Below are 16,558 nucleotides of genomic sequence, written 5' to 3'. Positions count from 1 at the left end.
GGCTTTCACATGAAAACTATAACCCAGTTACAACCTAAGAATAGGGGGAAGGGGGAAAGGGAGGGAGGGAGGGGAGAGGGGGGCAGAGGGAGGAGGATTGGTGGGATTACACCTGCCGTGCATCTTACAAGGGTATATGTGAAACTTAGTAAATGTGGAAAGTAAATGTCTTAGCACAATAACTAAGAAAATGCCAGGAAGGCTATGTAAACCAGTGTGATGAAAATGTGTCAAACGGTCTATGAAACCAGTGTATGGTGCCCCATGGTCACATTAATGTACACAGCTATGATTTAACAAAAAAAAAAAAAAAAAAAGAGTGCTGATGTAAAAAACAACAACAACAAAAAAAAAACAGAGAGAGAGAGAGAAGGGTGAGAAAATATGGAGGAATCAAAGAACGTGGTTTAAATTTATAATGACATGTTCTCATCAAGAAAAAGTAAGGAAAAATGTGCCATCTTAGGTCCATTTATATGTAATAGATGGAAATGTGTGTGAAGAAGAGATAGTTAAGAGCTATTTTTTCTTTTGTTTTGAATGTACTTTCACCCACAGTTGGGGAAGGCAACTAAGTCCTCAAATGAAAGACAGCACTAGCTTAAAGTTCCTCTGATTAGTATTTCTCCCATTGTTGTATAGTACCAAAAAATACAGAGTTCTCTGCCTTCCTGCATTCCATGGAAGACTTGACACTGAACATCCCTAAAAGTCTCTGGTAACAGAAGCAGGCTAGGAGTAATGACAACATAATCCCTTAGGGATGATCAGGGATAAGAAGGAAAAATATCTTGTATTAAGTCATAAAAGTCAGTGAGACCTTTGGACACAACCTAAAGATAACTTTAAATACTAAATGTGTCTCTAGAAAACTCCCAATACGTGTAAAATAATAAATTTTAAAAGTTGATTTAACTTGATGTTTGTAATAGTTTTATTTGCTAAATTTTCCATTATGAATCATTTGAATTCCTTTCCCAGACTCAACTCTGTCACAGCTATTTTTACCTTATCTTCTTCAAAGGCGTATGCATGGTCAATCCCTGGATATCATTAACATTTTGGGCAACACCATTAGATACACTGAAATTACGTGTCATCAAATTTCATTAGAGACATACATATGAAGGAAAGTGATTAATTAGGAAGGAAAGATCTCTCAGATAACCTCCACCCAAAGTGGCTTGTCTATATGTTATGCTCACAACATATAGTAATTGAGGAAATATAGGCATAAAACAAATTTAGGGAGAAGACAAATATCCAAAAGCTCCTAGAAGGAATTAATTATACCATTTGTCAATGATTTATGCTTAACAAAGTAAAGCAATGAGAAAGTATGGAATGAAGAACCTTAATCTGTGATGTTCAAGTAGGAATAATTCGTGATGCTTAACTTGAGTAAAGATTAATACTATAGCTACAAAATAATTTTAGCAACACAACTGTCAATCAATACTTTGGGACTTTGGAAGTTTGAAATGAGATGAATGTGGGGAAAGAACAACTAACCTTGGATAAAGAATACATCTGCTGATTTTTTTGGAATAAATAAGTTGTTTTACAGATTACAATAGTAAACAGCTCTTTAAACAGAAGATTATCAGACATCAGTTTCCAAAGAAGTCCTGAAGAGCCCCGGCTGCTCCCCTGCTGTCTGGCAATGGAATCATAGTGTGATCTCTGTCAGGCATTACTGCCTGCTTTGTGCTATTCTTCATGTAAGCTCATCAGAAGCTATGAGCCACTAAAATGCTGAGTTAGAGACTAACAACACTGGCACACTAGTAATATCTATTTTAAGCTACTTTCTCTAATACATCATGTGATCAGCACCCGGTGCCTGCCAGATGCACCATCTGGGATTCATCTCTTTTGTATCTGTCCTCTGTTGGCTCTTTGTTTAGAGCTCTTATTCTTCCAGTGTGCCTGGCGATGCAATCATATATCTACCGATCTGTCTCCCATGCTAGATGGTGAGCTTGTTGAGGGCAGGGCCCAAATACTCTTCCTACTTATCTCATCTCACAGGACGTCAGTTATGTAGGTGTTTGCTGAACTGCATTGAATTACACAAAGTTCTTTAGATACTTCCCAGTGACCTCAAGAGTGTGTGTTTGGTAAGGTCCTGAGGAGCACTGAGAGGGACTTTCATTTTTGCTGCAAGCAATACAATGGCCCCAAATCATGGAAGGCTGACCTTTGAAGATTCAAGATTTCCTGGGTGGTGGTGGTGGTTAGAGGTATTTTTCATCTAATTCATTTACCAAAAGCATTGGGAATGATATATGATTCCCTCAAGGACTATCAGAGCTTTAATAATAAAACCAAGAATTTCTTTGTTGTACCTGAAATTATTATAACAGAAAACGTGATATGATATCTGATCTAAAATGTTTATTTTAAAATTTTTAGCATGAAATTCAAAATATAAAGTAAGATTAAAAACTACACCTCTCCCCCCCACCCCAATTTTTTTTTATAAAATAAAAGCAAGGAGTAACCAGGTGGTGATTTTTTATTGGGAGTTCTGGGAAGTATCTCTAAGAAGACAATTAAGTTAAAATAAGAATGAAAGAAAAAAGCCACATGTAAGAAATCAGAAGAAAGAACCCTTATAAAAGTAATGGGAACAGAGTCTACAAAGGCCTTAATGTGGGAACTATCTTAGTAACTTGTAGGGACAAAAAAGTCCATGTGACTGTGTGGTCAAGCAGATCAAAGGCGTGCCACCAAACAGAATGACCTCAGATTCTGCAACCAATTGTCCTCTGTTGCCCTTCTAAAGTAGGGGAGGCTTCCAAACACCACAGCTTTTAAAAGTGGGTTCTGGCATAATAACACCTTCCAGGGTTGAAGTGTGACCATTAAGCATTTTAAGAAAGGAGATCAGTTTGGGAGTGGTGAGGAAAAACTGGAATTAGGCAAGAGCATAACGGGGGCATTTGAACCAATCTCTTGCTACAGCAGTTTGCTGAAGGTCTTGGATTTTCTGAGTTCTGCATTCACCATCATTTCAGGAAGCTACGGAAGATGTCCTGAGCAGGTAGGTCTGGGCCCTGGCAGAGTCAGGGCTCATCAACCAGACACCTCCTCGCCCAGACAATTCTGACTTGCTAGGGTGTAAATAGACTGTGCAAAATGCAGTCTCTTCCCTGCAGATAATGTTTTAAGTTGGAGGGAAATATATTTTATAAATATTATGATCTAAATTCCATCCCCATGAATCTTACATTCAACCTGAGGAGTCCTTTAGGATAAACAAAAGGCTCTCTGTTCTTTTTGACAAACTCAAAATCAGGAAAATTGAAAGCTTAGCTACACCCTTGGAAAATTAAATTGTAGTTTAGTTAATGTTTTCCCCATGGCTGAAGTGGCTACTTAAGGAAAGATAATGACAGTGCTAGGATGTTTAATTGCTGCTTAATCAGTATCTCTATAGCTCCTGCTGGAAAGAATAGGGGGGAAAGTGTTAAATTAGAAACTGAATGAAATTCCACTGTATCAACCCTAGAGAAAACTCTCCCTTGTAGGGACCTTATACTTGCAGACTTGAGCAGCTTTTTCATTGGCACCTGGGGGTCTGTTTGCTGTGTGGGCCACTTCAGAAGTAGACAGGGCAAAGATGCTATGCTCCAGGTAAATAGCAGACCTCATCAGCATGGTGGGACCCAGTTCAAAATTCAGACGCTGAGTCCAAATCTGTAATCACAATCCCGCATAAAACTCCCATATTTCTAAATATAAAAACAGGTTCTTCATAAAGCAGAAAAACAATCTAATGATATTGTTGCAATCCTGCCTAACAGAAAGTGGGACAGGATTAAGATTGTGGCCTGGGTACTAAGGAAAGATTCCTTTCCCTACGCTTCTGTCATTGGTCAATAAAGGCGTTAGAGCTGGGAATAGCAGCAGCATCGCCACTACCCAAATTAAAACTCACTTCAGCATCATACACCATGAGGCACTGTGCTCTTGTTTTCTATCAAATCTCCAGTTTCTAATACGGTACCGAACATATAAGGAGATACTTCTCAATTAGCTGTTGAATTAATAGTTGTGTACACCTGGTTATCTTTAAAACACTTTGAATAATTCCATTTGTAAAGGTTTATTTCATAATTCCAAGTTGTGATAAAATAGGAGAAAGCCTTTACATCTTATCCACCTCCAGTAAAATGCATGAAGCTTCCTTGCTGTATTAATAAATGTGAACATAAATCAGTCAGTTGCGGTTACCTAACAATTGGGTGCCTAGGAATGAGAAAGAAAAAGAGCAAGAAGTGGTCAAGGAGCCATCTCAGATATACGGCTTAGAGCTTAAGACTGAAAATTAGATATTTTCTGGAGGATTAAGGCCGAGTCCAGCAGTCAGCTCCAACTCCAGCTAAGTACTCATAAATGCAATCTGTTGGTGAAGATGCTTATCTGCTTAGAGATGCTTTGTTTATCCTAAAATTTAGGATTACAAACTATTTTCAGGTCAAGACAAATATTTACAGCACCATACCATCATGAGGGTAAGAAAGAGACAGAAATATAATTTACATGCTTCTAATAAGCATAAAACAAATACAGGCCACATCCTCATAGGAAGCACGTTTTAAGAACAGTAGGGTTCTAGACTCTTCTTAGTCCAACTGTGCTCTTCACAGCAGAAGAAGCATGATCTTGAGTTTGCTAGAAATGCAAAATCTCAGACCCTACAGCAGACCTATTAAATTAGAACCTGTATTTTAATAAGATCCTAGGTGATTCATGTGTGTACATATTAAAACTTCAAAAGTAGTGCTTTGGGTTCAAGTATTTACCCTTAGCAGATGGCTTTCAGAAAGTTGATTAATGTCCCCACACCTCCATTTACTAACCTGGAAACTGGAGATGATAGATGAGCAGCTTTACGTCCGGAAATTGAAGAAAATGAGCCAATACTAAAATATTTCTCACAACAAGGTACAGAATCTTGTAAGTAATCAATGTATATATCAGCTATTGCTATCATTGGGCAAAGAGAAATATTTTAACTAAAATTATTAAATTCAGGAAGGTTATTTTAATGTGAAAGCCAAGAAAGTTGCAAAGAAAAGGGTATTTGAATTATAGAAGAGAGTTTTTCTTCTAGAAGCAATCAGTGGAGCTATCTTTTTCCCTTTTTGACTGTACATAGAACGGAAGGATCTGAGGACCCTCCTGTTACAACAGTGTAATGTTTCTCGGGCATTTTAGGATACTTGGAGGATTTTCTCAAGCATGAGCCATCTTCTAGTCTTTGCTTTGCACAGCTTTGCAGACATTAGAAAGCCACAACTTTGACATAATGTGACCAGGTTGCTCCATTGAACTGGCAGGTGTAGGTGCTACATCTATAAGAACAGCTGTCGGTGCCCTGGTCACATCCATCTCTAAGCAGCTGTGACTCAAAGCTACCTCCTTCCCTAGAAAATTGCCTGAAATTAGCAGATGCTGCCTCCTTCCTATAACCAGCAGCTTACTTCCTATAACTATCCCAAGAAATGGCCCATGGACAATTAATGAGTTGAGTCATCTAGGCATATCTCAGTTGGATTACTCTGTGATGTAGTGCGTGCTCTTGTGTTCCCTTGGAGGAGGTGAGTTTGGTCTTCAGAAAGCTCCTTCCACTGCCCTCTTATGCCTCCCTTTCTCCCCCTTCACCTAAAAGCACTCCCAGAATGAAGCACATCAACAAAAGGTCTCACCTCTGGCTCTCCTTTTTAGGAAATCACATTTGAGAGAAGATCTGACAAGTTGGAGAAGGAGAAGATGGGACCATGATGAGAAAGAGAAACTCTTGGCCAGACAGCTCAGCATACATTAATAGAGAGCGCTCATTATTCAGCCTGATATAGGCTGCAATGCATTCTCTAACCATAACAGCATGTTTTACTACTAGAAAACAGAAAATATCTCTACATCAATATATAGTATTTGTTTTCTTTACAGTTCTTGTATTGAACTTATATGGAGGTTCATAGCTGGCCAGTGTTAAATATGCTGGTATTCAGATGGGCTATGTCAGGTGACTTGGATTTAAATGTGCAATATCTTCTCAGAGGGGTTCTCACAGTTATTAAGAGTTCCTATCAAAATAGATACCCTTCAGAGATTTCCTTATTCTTGTTGAGTTATAACAATACTTAGTTTGAATTTATTTGAAGAAGTATAAAATATTGGCATTTTTCAATAATATTTTCTAATGACCCACCCGACTGTGAGTACTTTGAGAAAAGAGACTTCATCTCTTCTATGTCTACATGCTAATATCCAGATTAATTCACAAAATATTGAAACTCCTATAAAAAGAATGACAAGGTAGAATTTTAAAAACTTAAAATATTTTCTAATATAAATTTCAAGTAGAAAATTTTTTCAGCAAATTCTAAATGTTTGTTAATCATATGTTTTTGTATGTTTTCATGAGGACACATATCTAGTGGCTACCAGGAGAATTTTACAGAAATTGTTCAAAGGAAATCTTGTTATTCTTCGGTAGAAGTATTTAGCTTGAACATCCATAAAAATATGTTCCGCAATTGGCAAAATTTACACTTGGTTAACATATTCTAAATCTGAGCTAGTACTAACGTAATTTGAATAATGTAATTAAAAATTCCTCACAAGACCCATCAAAAAGCAAAAGTATATTTGAAGAGCCATGTTTTCATATCATAGTGAATAATTTTGAGAAATTACTCAGAAAAAGTCAGAACCATATAGGAACAGACGTCCAGGAGCTGAGAGACAGGATTTCAAAAGAATTCTTCCTGGTTGAGTGCTAGAGCTGTCAACATATCTCAGTGACTAATGTTGTTGAGTGTGGGATGAATAACTTTGAGAAAACTAGTGTATGATTCTTTACCCAGTAACTCGTGGTTTCTTAAAATTTGAAAAAAGTACATTGCGGCCATGAGAACCATTTTTCTTTGTCTTTTTTTGTTTCAGTATCCCCCTTTCTTTCTGGTAGGGGAAGAGAAATTTAGGGTAGGTGAAAATTGTATGAAAATAATCAATAGAGAAAGAAAAAATAATGCTTAACACTAATTTCTGTTGATACATTTACGACTTGGAGTGTTTTCTGAGCTTGCACTCTTTTTTAACTTACAGACTATATGTGGATTCTGCTTCATGGAGGGATTTATGGTTAGTAAGCCCTGACAGTTCTATATCTTCCACCAGAGCTTGATTACGGTACAGGATTCATTGTGCTTAAAAAAAATAAATAAATAAAAAGACAGCATGTTTTTTTCCTTGAATGAACTTGATGATCTACTGTAGAATGACCCTACTGAGGAAACTTTTACAAAGATATTATGAGAAAATAAAAAAGGTAATCGTGTGGTGAAAGCAAAAATTTTCTTTTCACCTTTCCAAGTCAGATTTTTTTTGTTGTTCCAGTGAGTTTAATGGCATCTTTAAACAATTCGTACTAGATACATAATTATGTGAATATGCTAACTGACTTCAAGAATTCCAAATGTGATAGAAATCTTCGAATTTTCTCTCTTTGTTTACTCAGAGTGTCACTACAGTCTGGTCATCTATTTAGGTCAGGGATTACTTTATCTGTGTAAAGCCATTATTTGCTGCACATCGAGACCAAAATATATCATTTAAGTTCCTTGGTAGTCCTTTCAGAAAGCTTAACAAACACCGACGCCGCAAAGGAGTGGTGGAAAGCGAGATGAACGGAAGCAGGGCTGTTCTAAATTCCGACTCTGTGTTTCCAACAGGGGCAGGTATGAAGAAAGCAAGCTAATCTTTATGGAATGTTAGTTCAATAACTAACATTATTCTACCTCTCTTGTTAATAAGCAGGGGTATTCTACTTATCTTGTTAATTTAATTATCCCAAATTTTCTGCAAGTTATGGATTATTTCATAATTTACAGGTGTGAAAGTTGTCAAACTCAAAGTGAAATCACATGTGTTAAAAAAAAAAAGCAGAACAAGCCAGGGAAGGCCAGAACAAGCCAAAGAAGAGTTCTCATGTAAAAATGCCTGATTTAAAAAAAAAAAAAAACTATCACAAAAGATTCTTCAAAAGGTCAAACCTTTCACAAAGGCTATTGCAACTTTACACAAAAAATACTTCTGTAAGGACATCTGTCTGGCAACTGCCTGTCCAACCTCAGACTATCATCATCCTGGTTATTGATCTTTGTAGCCAAGATTTTCATCTCAAAACCATTACGTAATAATCTTCATTTTTCCTTTAAAAACCTTTGTCTTCCACTACTTCCCTGAATATACATGTAGTTTATTATGTTCCCCTATGTATAACATAATGTGCCCTACTCTTCAATAAACACCATTTTCTTTTGGGGACCTTCTCTCTATCCTTCATTTTGACACAAATTAGGATTTTACTAAATAGTGAAGGCATTATCACCATATTAAATATGCAATAAAATTTTTCCAACAAAAGACACATTTTCCACCTTTTGCTAACAATTTGAAACAGAATATATGGAAGTTGAAATGAAAATTTCCCCCAGGTACAGGTTGCTAACACAAAATGGATGACAAAGCATTGCTTTTGTTGATTGTCTTGGGCCTCGTTCCAAGCAAAACTGTGAGACAAATGATGTTTATCCTTATACAGAGTGTTTGAACTTTTCCACTTTCCCACTTTCTTATTCTTATTTCCTTTCTTGTTCCCTTAAGGAACTGTCATTTACTGTTAAAGGCTCTAGGATGTCAAGCTTTTTTTCAGTTGTGTCAAACAATTATTTTTGTTTAAGTCTTACTTAGATATTTTTAGGCACCCTGGAGGAATATTTGCAGAGTGGAATTGTCTTTGTAATTATATAAAATAACATGTTGAGGTGAATTATGGGGTGCTACAACTATACTTTAGTGGACATACTCTACTTTGCAGCAGACACAGACAAAAGACTGCGCAAACTTCACCCTCTCCTTGAAATGGTTTGGTTTGGTCCTTCCTTCAGTCTTTCTTCAGAGCCAGTGCTACTGCCTTGCAACCAACTATTGGGGCTAAAAAGCCTTCTGTTTGTGTTTGATTTCTCTATTGCTCTAGTGGCAAATCTCCTCAAGCAGCAAGTTCTGCCCATCTATTTTCAACATATACCTCAGATACAATCACTTTTCTCTCATTTCCACCTTATCGCCTAGTCCAAACTTCTGCTTCTCCCTCAGAATCTACAAGAACCACTTTACTAACTTCCCAGCCTCCATTTTCCCTTTCTATAATCTGCTTTTGACATCATCAGATTGATCTTTTTTAAGAACCTAAATTGATCATCTCACACTGCCACTTGAAACCTTCAAATGGATTTCCTCAGTGGACCTAGAATGCAATCCTTTCTCCTTTTCCTAAATATCTCTGTAAGACCAAGATCCAAGATCCTGGCTACATTTTGAGCTGTTACTATATGTAATGTAAAGCATTTATTATCTATCAATAAAAATGGAAACTACTTGCATCTCTCTTCTCTTGCCCTCACACAGCTTATTGTCTAGACTAGTGTGACTTTACTGCCTCAGAACACTCTTTGCCAGGCAAATGCCTTGGTTGTTAATGACAGGAACTTCCACAGTGAGTGACCCTTCTATTTCCAATAAGAAGCATCAACAGATAGTTTATGTCTCAAAATCCAATACTTGCTCATTCTACTCATCCTAAACAGTCTTATCATACCCTTACCCAATCTTGATCCGTCTCAACACTAGTCTTAAAATATACTTTCAATTCTCAGTAAATCTGACCATGTCTTCCCTGTGTTTAGACACTGCTATAGGTCTGTGGAGATGGCATTTTTCTTTGTTGCAAGATCAATAAACTCAGCTTTGTCTTATCAATCAACTGCGTTGATGACATGTGGGAAGCTGACATTGGACAGAATTCATTATCTCAATTTTTTAGAAGAAACTGAGGCATTAAAAGGTTAAGAATTTTGCACAAGTGTTTGGTACCCTAGCTCAGTGGTTAGGGTGCTGGCCTCATGCACCAGAGTTGGCTGGTTGGAACCTGGCCTGGACCTGCTAAACAACAATGACAACACCACCAAAAAAAATACCTGCACATTGTGGTGGGCCCCTGTAGTCCCAGCTACTTGGGAGGCTGAGGCAAGAGAACCATTAAGCCCAAGAGTTTGAGGTTGCTGTGAGCTCTGATGCCATGGCACTCTACCAAGGGCAACATAGTGAGACTCTGTCTCAAAAAAAAAAACAAGAAAAGGAAAAGAAATTTGCACAAGGTCATGGAACAAGTAAATTACTGACTTAGTTGAAACTTATATTCATGTGCTTTGGCTCTAGAATGTCCTCACCTAATAACTGTCAGAATACCTGTCACTATACAACGGTACAGCAAATTTGAAAGCAGCCACTTCTGTTCAGCTGAAATCAACTAGTACTTTATTAAAATATAATAGTAAATTTTAATATTTTCGATTTTTTATTTCAAATTTCATTCACACTTTTTTTTTTTTTTTTGAGACAGAGTCTCACTCTGTCATACCAGTTAGAGTGCTGTGGCGTCATAGTTTACAAAATCCTTAAACTCTTGGGTTCAATTATCCTCTTGCCTCAGACTCCCATGTAGCTGGGACTATAGGCACCTGCCACAATGCCCAACTAGTTTTTCTATTTTTTAGTAGAAACAGTGTCTTCTCTTGCTCAAGCTGTTATACAACTACTGAGCTCAAAAAATCCACCCACTTCAGCCTCCCAAAGTGCTAGGATTACAGATGTGAGCCCCCATACCAAGCCCATTCATACTTTAGAACATGTGTTTGTCACTCTTTTGACCACAGATCTAACAGAAAGGCATTATATCAGAAGCCTAACAGTTTCCTTAACAGGACAATCCTACAGATGTGTCCAAATGTAAATGCCACATATGGCTGGGGAGGTCTGAAAAAATTTAGCATCAGAGATAAAAGACTTTCTCTCTCCACAGGCTCCCCCACCTGGCCCTCAATTGCTGGGTTAGCATTTGTGTTTGCATCTGCCTGCATCATTTTATCCCTGATGGAACCGTCATCTCATTGTCTCCTACAAATCTGTGTAACTGTCACGGGGCATGGGGCCAGCCAGTATAATTATTTTCCTTGGTCAGCTGGCCTAGTGTCCTGGGGAATTTCAAGCTTTGCATCTTTGTGGCCCATGCTGAAGGGGACTTGGGATTGTCAAGGATTTGTGTTGCAGGGGACAGGTCTGCCAACCTGAATGTTCTATAAATGAACACACTCATAGGAAAACCTGAGGAAAGGTTAGATCCATTCTTTACTTTGGAGACACAGCAGCAAATCTCAGCTACACAGTTATCAGGATGTGTCTGAAGCCTGATATGCTACCATAATGTGCACATTATTTAACAATTTGCATTTTAACTGAAAAACAAATATAAAGCCTGTTTACATGTATGTAAGTATGCATGCAGTTCATTCTTTGAACTCAAAGCATGATATGTCACATAGCAGGAGTATGTCATTATTTCATTAGCTTTCTCCCAAGTAAGACATTTAGATTATTTCTAAAGTTTTTGAAAATTAGATAAAATTCTGTACTGATATTCATTTGCATATCATATTTCTCATATATGCAAAAATTCTTGTGGTTAGATTCTTAGTAATATAATTGCAGGGACATAGTATGCAATAACTTTCAATTGTATGGATACTATTAAATTCAGAGTAGCTGGATTAATTTAAATAACTCAAATATATTTAAATATTTGAGTATTGTGTATATAATTTATACACAATATTTTTAGGATCTCTTTTGGGGTACTTCCATAAGTATTATATTTTAGTATTTTTTCAACAGTATTTATATAGATAAAAAATGTATATTAGAAGATTTATGAAGAGATACTGGAAGTTTGCTCTGTGATGGAGGAAAGGTATGAGAGGAGAGTTTATGAGAGGAGAGGTTTTGATTTGGAGCTAATAACTTCCCAGTGGAGTGGAAATGCTGAGCTAGAAAATGAATCTAATTCTTTTTTTTTTTTTTTTTTTTTGTAGAGACAGAGTCTCACTTTATGGCCCTCTGTAGAGTGCCGTGGCCTCACACCGCTCACAGCAACCTCCAACTCCTGGGCTTAAGCGATTCTCTTGCCTCAGCCTCCCGAGTAGCTGGGACTACAGGTGCCCGCCACAGCGCCCGGCTATTTTTTGGTTGCAGTTTGGCCAGGGCCGGGTTTGAACCCGCCACCCTCAGGTATATGGGGCAGGCGCCTTACCGACTGAGCCACAGGCGCCACCCGAAAATGAATCTAATTCTTTATCCAATTTAATCTGAAACTTACAATGACTTTCATTGTCTTTAATTCTTCTTTCTTTATTCTCACAATGAAATGTTTATTCTCATTTTATAGTCTAGGTGGAATTCTTATTTTTAATGCTTAATTTCTGAAACTGAGTAATGAAGCATTCTACAATCTTTGAAATTGTCCCTACATCAATACAAAATTTATTTACTTATTTATCCTTCAAAATTGACCAAACATCATGATTCTTTATTGTAAATAACCATTTCACATGTCAAATGTGAAAATCACTTCACGTTGCAAATGTGAAATGATTATTGATTGTGTGTAATTGATCACGAATATATAAGTAAGTGTTATTTAAGCACAAACTAATTGCTGGTCATGTGCCCAGGAGGAATTGCCCCATGAGACTACAAAGAGACACGCAGAAGGCTATTTCACATAGTACCATTGGTTGTAGGGTACAAGAGATAACAGGGAGAACGGACGAGTTAAATGAGACTGGCACTGAGCATGCAGCGCTGTGCAGCAGTCAGAGACAGTGGACTAAAAGCACATAAATAAATCCTTAAGCACAAAGTTGAGATAAAAGTAGAATTAAAAAACACAATCTGTAGCACAGATTTACAAACAATACCATGTATTTTTCAAAGATATATAAGGACAAAAATCAGACTTTTATTTTTTCTATGATCATACTAAGCTGTTTCCTTTTTCATTATGTCAATAGATGTAAGGGTACAAGTGGTTTTCTTTCTTTTTGTTACATAGATGAATTATATAATGTTGAAGGCAGAGCTTTTACTGTGCCTACCACCAGAATACTATGCATTGTAACTGATAGGTCATTTTTTTAGTCCTCACAGGGAAAAGGTGAAAAGAAAATCAAGGATCACAGAAAGAAAGAGTTAAAAAATATAATGAAATTTTAAAAGATTCTCCTGACTGAGTGATAGTGATGTTCTGGTGGGGGGAGGAACGTGATTATTTCAATTCTCTGCACCGGAGATTTTCAAACATTAGAATAGTCTAAATGTAAAGTGAAAGTAAGTCAAGTAACAGCAGTAAACTAAATACAGTATGTGCTTTGGAGCAAATGCCTGTAATGGATCGGGGATGCCATTTCAAATTATTTATTTATAATCGTAATAAGCAGCAATGGAAGTTGGCCACGTACACGGTCAGTACTGTCCTGCTCCACAGTGTAGTCTTCCAGGTGCTACTGTCGGCTCCACCTCCAGAACATAATCACATTCGGATCACTTGTCCCCATCTCCTTCCCTACTTCCATCACCCGTTATCTGGTCTTTTATTTATAATTACTTCTATCCTTGCCTCCTTGGTCTCCTCTCTACAAAATAGGTAGAGAGATTAATGTTATATCATGTCACTCCTCTATACAAAATCCCCCAGGGCCTAGCTTCTCCCCCAGAATGAAATTCCAATTTCTTCCTTTGTCCACAAGGCTCTGTCTCATCCTTCCCCTTGTTAACTTTTTGTTATTGACTTCTACCAAGTTACCCTTGCTAACCTTGGACCATCTACAGTGAATTCCTTGTTCTTCACGAAGCATGCCTTCCCTTCCCTCGGTGCCTTTGTACTTGTTCTGTCTGCCACAACACTCTTCCTTTACGTGGCTACCTCTTTACTTCTGATATCTTTGAAAATGCAACCTTATCAGAGACCTTCGCTCCCCATTCAGTCCAAAATGCCACCCGTCCTCATCATTCACTCTTTCCTCCCTTTGCATCCTTTACTTTTTTTAAGCACTTGATGCACTGTGCATGCTATGTCAGATACTGGAGCTGCATGAAAACTTATTGCTCTCTCTACAGAACCTACAGCACTGTCATTCAGATTTATAGTAATAACTCGAGTATGAGTGAATCATCATGGCATGTTGACCTCAATAAAGTGCAACGTGCAATAATTGGACAAGATAGGACAATAATGATGATACAGCATTTTAGAGTACTTTTAAGCTTAATCACAACCTTGTTTGATATAAGCAGCTGCTATGGCCCATGCCAAAAAAAAAATCACATATTGAATCCTTAATCCCCAATGTGATGGTATTTGGAGATGAGGCATTAAGAGGTAATTGGGTTTAGATAAAGTCGTGATGGTGGGGTTTTCACAATGAGATGAGCGTCCCTGAACAAGGAAAAGAAAGACACCAGGGATTTCTCTCCCATGTGAGGACACGGTGAGAGGGCAAGCCAAGAAGAGAGCCCTTACCAGTGAATAAAGTTAGCTCACCCTTTGATCTTGGACATCCAGCCTCCAGAACTGCGAGAAATTTAATTCCTGTTGTATAAGCCACTCCATCTATGATATTTTGTTATAGTAGCTGGAGCTAAGCTAACTAATACAACTGTCATAGCTCTATATTTTTTTCTTTTCTTCAGTAAAGTGAATCTTGACAAATTCCTTGCCTAAAACTGCCCTACTAGGAAAAGCCGAGTTTATACCTAGAGCTATGCTTGTCAGACTCCTTGTCTTTGACCCTTTACATCGGCTATTCTCCAGTGCATTTTTAAGGATTTTTCATTTTCCTTTGTAATTCATTATTTAGTTTAAAATTAAGATTCTTTGAAAGGTTCACCTGTGACAGTGGGAAATGTATGAAATACCAGGCATGTGGTCTCACTCCCGATAAAAGAGTCAGCTTAAATAAATATAACAACCTGTAATTATTCACACCTTCTTCATCATTTCGATTTGATGAATTTTAAAAAGAGGGAAAGGCTGATTATGAAAAAAACTATGACACTTAGCAGTATTTTAATCTAACAGATACAAAATTGAGACTTGCTATAAAGATATAAACTCATGCAGAAAATAAAATGTCAGTTTTATCAATGTGAATGAATCAAGAACTTTCTTCAAGAGATGGTTACACAGAGGAATTACCTCTTCGTAAAAATGCTTTAGTAAACAAATGCATGGTTAAAAAATTATGCCCCCTTACTCAGCTAGTCTCAGGTCTGCAAGAAGCAAGAAATTCTTTTACTGAAATATTTCACACTGTTTATGTAGCCACAAATAGATTGCATTGTTCTCCCTTTGGAATGCAGGAAGAATCAGACTGATAGGAAGAATATGTGGGTTTGACCTCTTCAATGCAAGCATTGCTAAACTGCTGGGACTAATTTTCTTTAGCTTCTGTCAGAATGCCAGCTATGTAGTAATGAGGTTTCATGATACAGCACAAATACAGGACTGGAGCTAATTTTTCCTGCAGATTTTAAGGAAGGCTTGAAGTAGTGCATAAAAGCAATCACCCTTATAGTGAAAAGAAATGTGACATGTCCTCCAAAAAATGAAAACAGGGCAGACATCCAATTTTCTTCATTTAAGTCTCCAATAGCTTTCTCTGTCACAGACCTTGCTTAGCTGTCCAGGTAAGTCACTGTACAAAGTACTTACCAAACTACGCTTTCCCTTTTAACTCATTAATTCCAGCATATGTATCTTTTTAAATCATAATCCCAGGCTTTTTAATTAGCTACTGCTTATTTTCAAAGAAGACTTTCGGTGGACACAGCAAGAGTGTCAAATGAATATTATCTTTGAAACAATCTGATGTGTGAATAATGAAACTTTTGTTTTCACTTGTGTGATCCTAATGTCTGAATTTGTATACTGATTTGAAAGGATTCTTTTTATTCAAGAACTCTTTGTAGACTCTTTGTAGTCTACCACCTTCTAGCTCACACTACATATCTGAATCCAAGAAGTCTCTCCACCCCAGAGTGGTGGAATCTTCCCAAATACCTTTACTGCCAAATTTTTGTGCCTATTGGATTAGAGGATGTCAGAGGATTTCTCTTGCGTTAATTGTTACAATGGTCTTTGCTCAAAAATTGTTAATTGAAGGCTGATTTTTTGTTTTCCATTCTGTAAAGTTTATATAATTCTTTGTGATCCCATACCTTCCTTCGCTCTAGTAGTCAGTTCTCACATAAGAGTCAAGTACAGATATCCAGTTCCTGTTGTTACACCACCAAGGCCTTGGTGTGGCCTAGGGGACTAGGGTAGCTCTCTCCTCGCCTTGTTAGGAAAGGTGTGCTAGATTCAGAATGTAAAGCGGTAATAATGCCTTCCTTACTTAACTGCTTTCATAACCCCTACATGCCTCAGTTTCTTCATCCCTAACGTGACGATAAGTGGAACAATAATTATAAAGAACATAGGGGAATGCCTGCCCTAGATTAATTTCTCAATAAAAATAACAATGTTTTTACTCTATCCCAAATACTTTCAACTTGGGAAGTAATTATTTATGAAATTTATTAATCTTTC

This window comes from Nycticebus coucang, chromosome 8 (assembly GCF_027406575.1).
Source record: "Nycticebus coucang isolate mNycCou1 chromosome 8, mNycCou1.pri, whole genome shotgun sequence".
NCBI classification, from domain to species: Eukaryota; Metazoa; Chordata; class Mammalia; order Primates; family Lorisidae; genus Nycticebus; species Nycticebus coucang.
The sequence above is the reverse complement of the archived record's forward strand: the minus strand, read 5'-3'. Positions refer to the sequence as shown.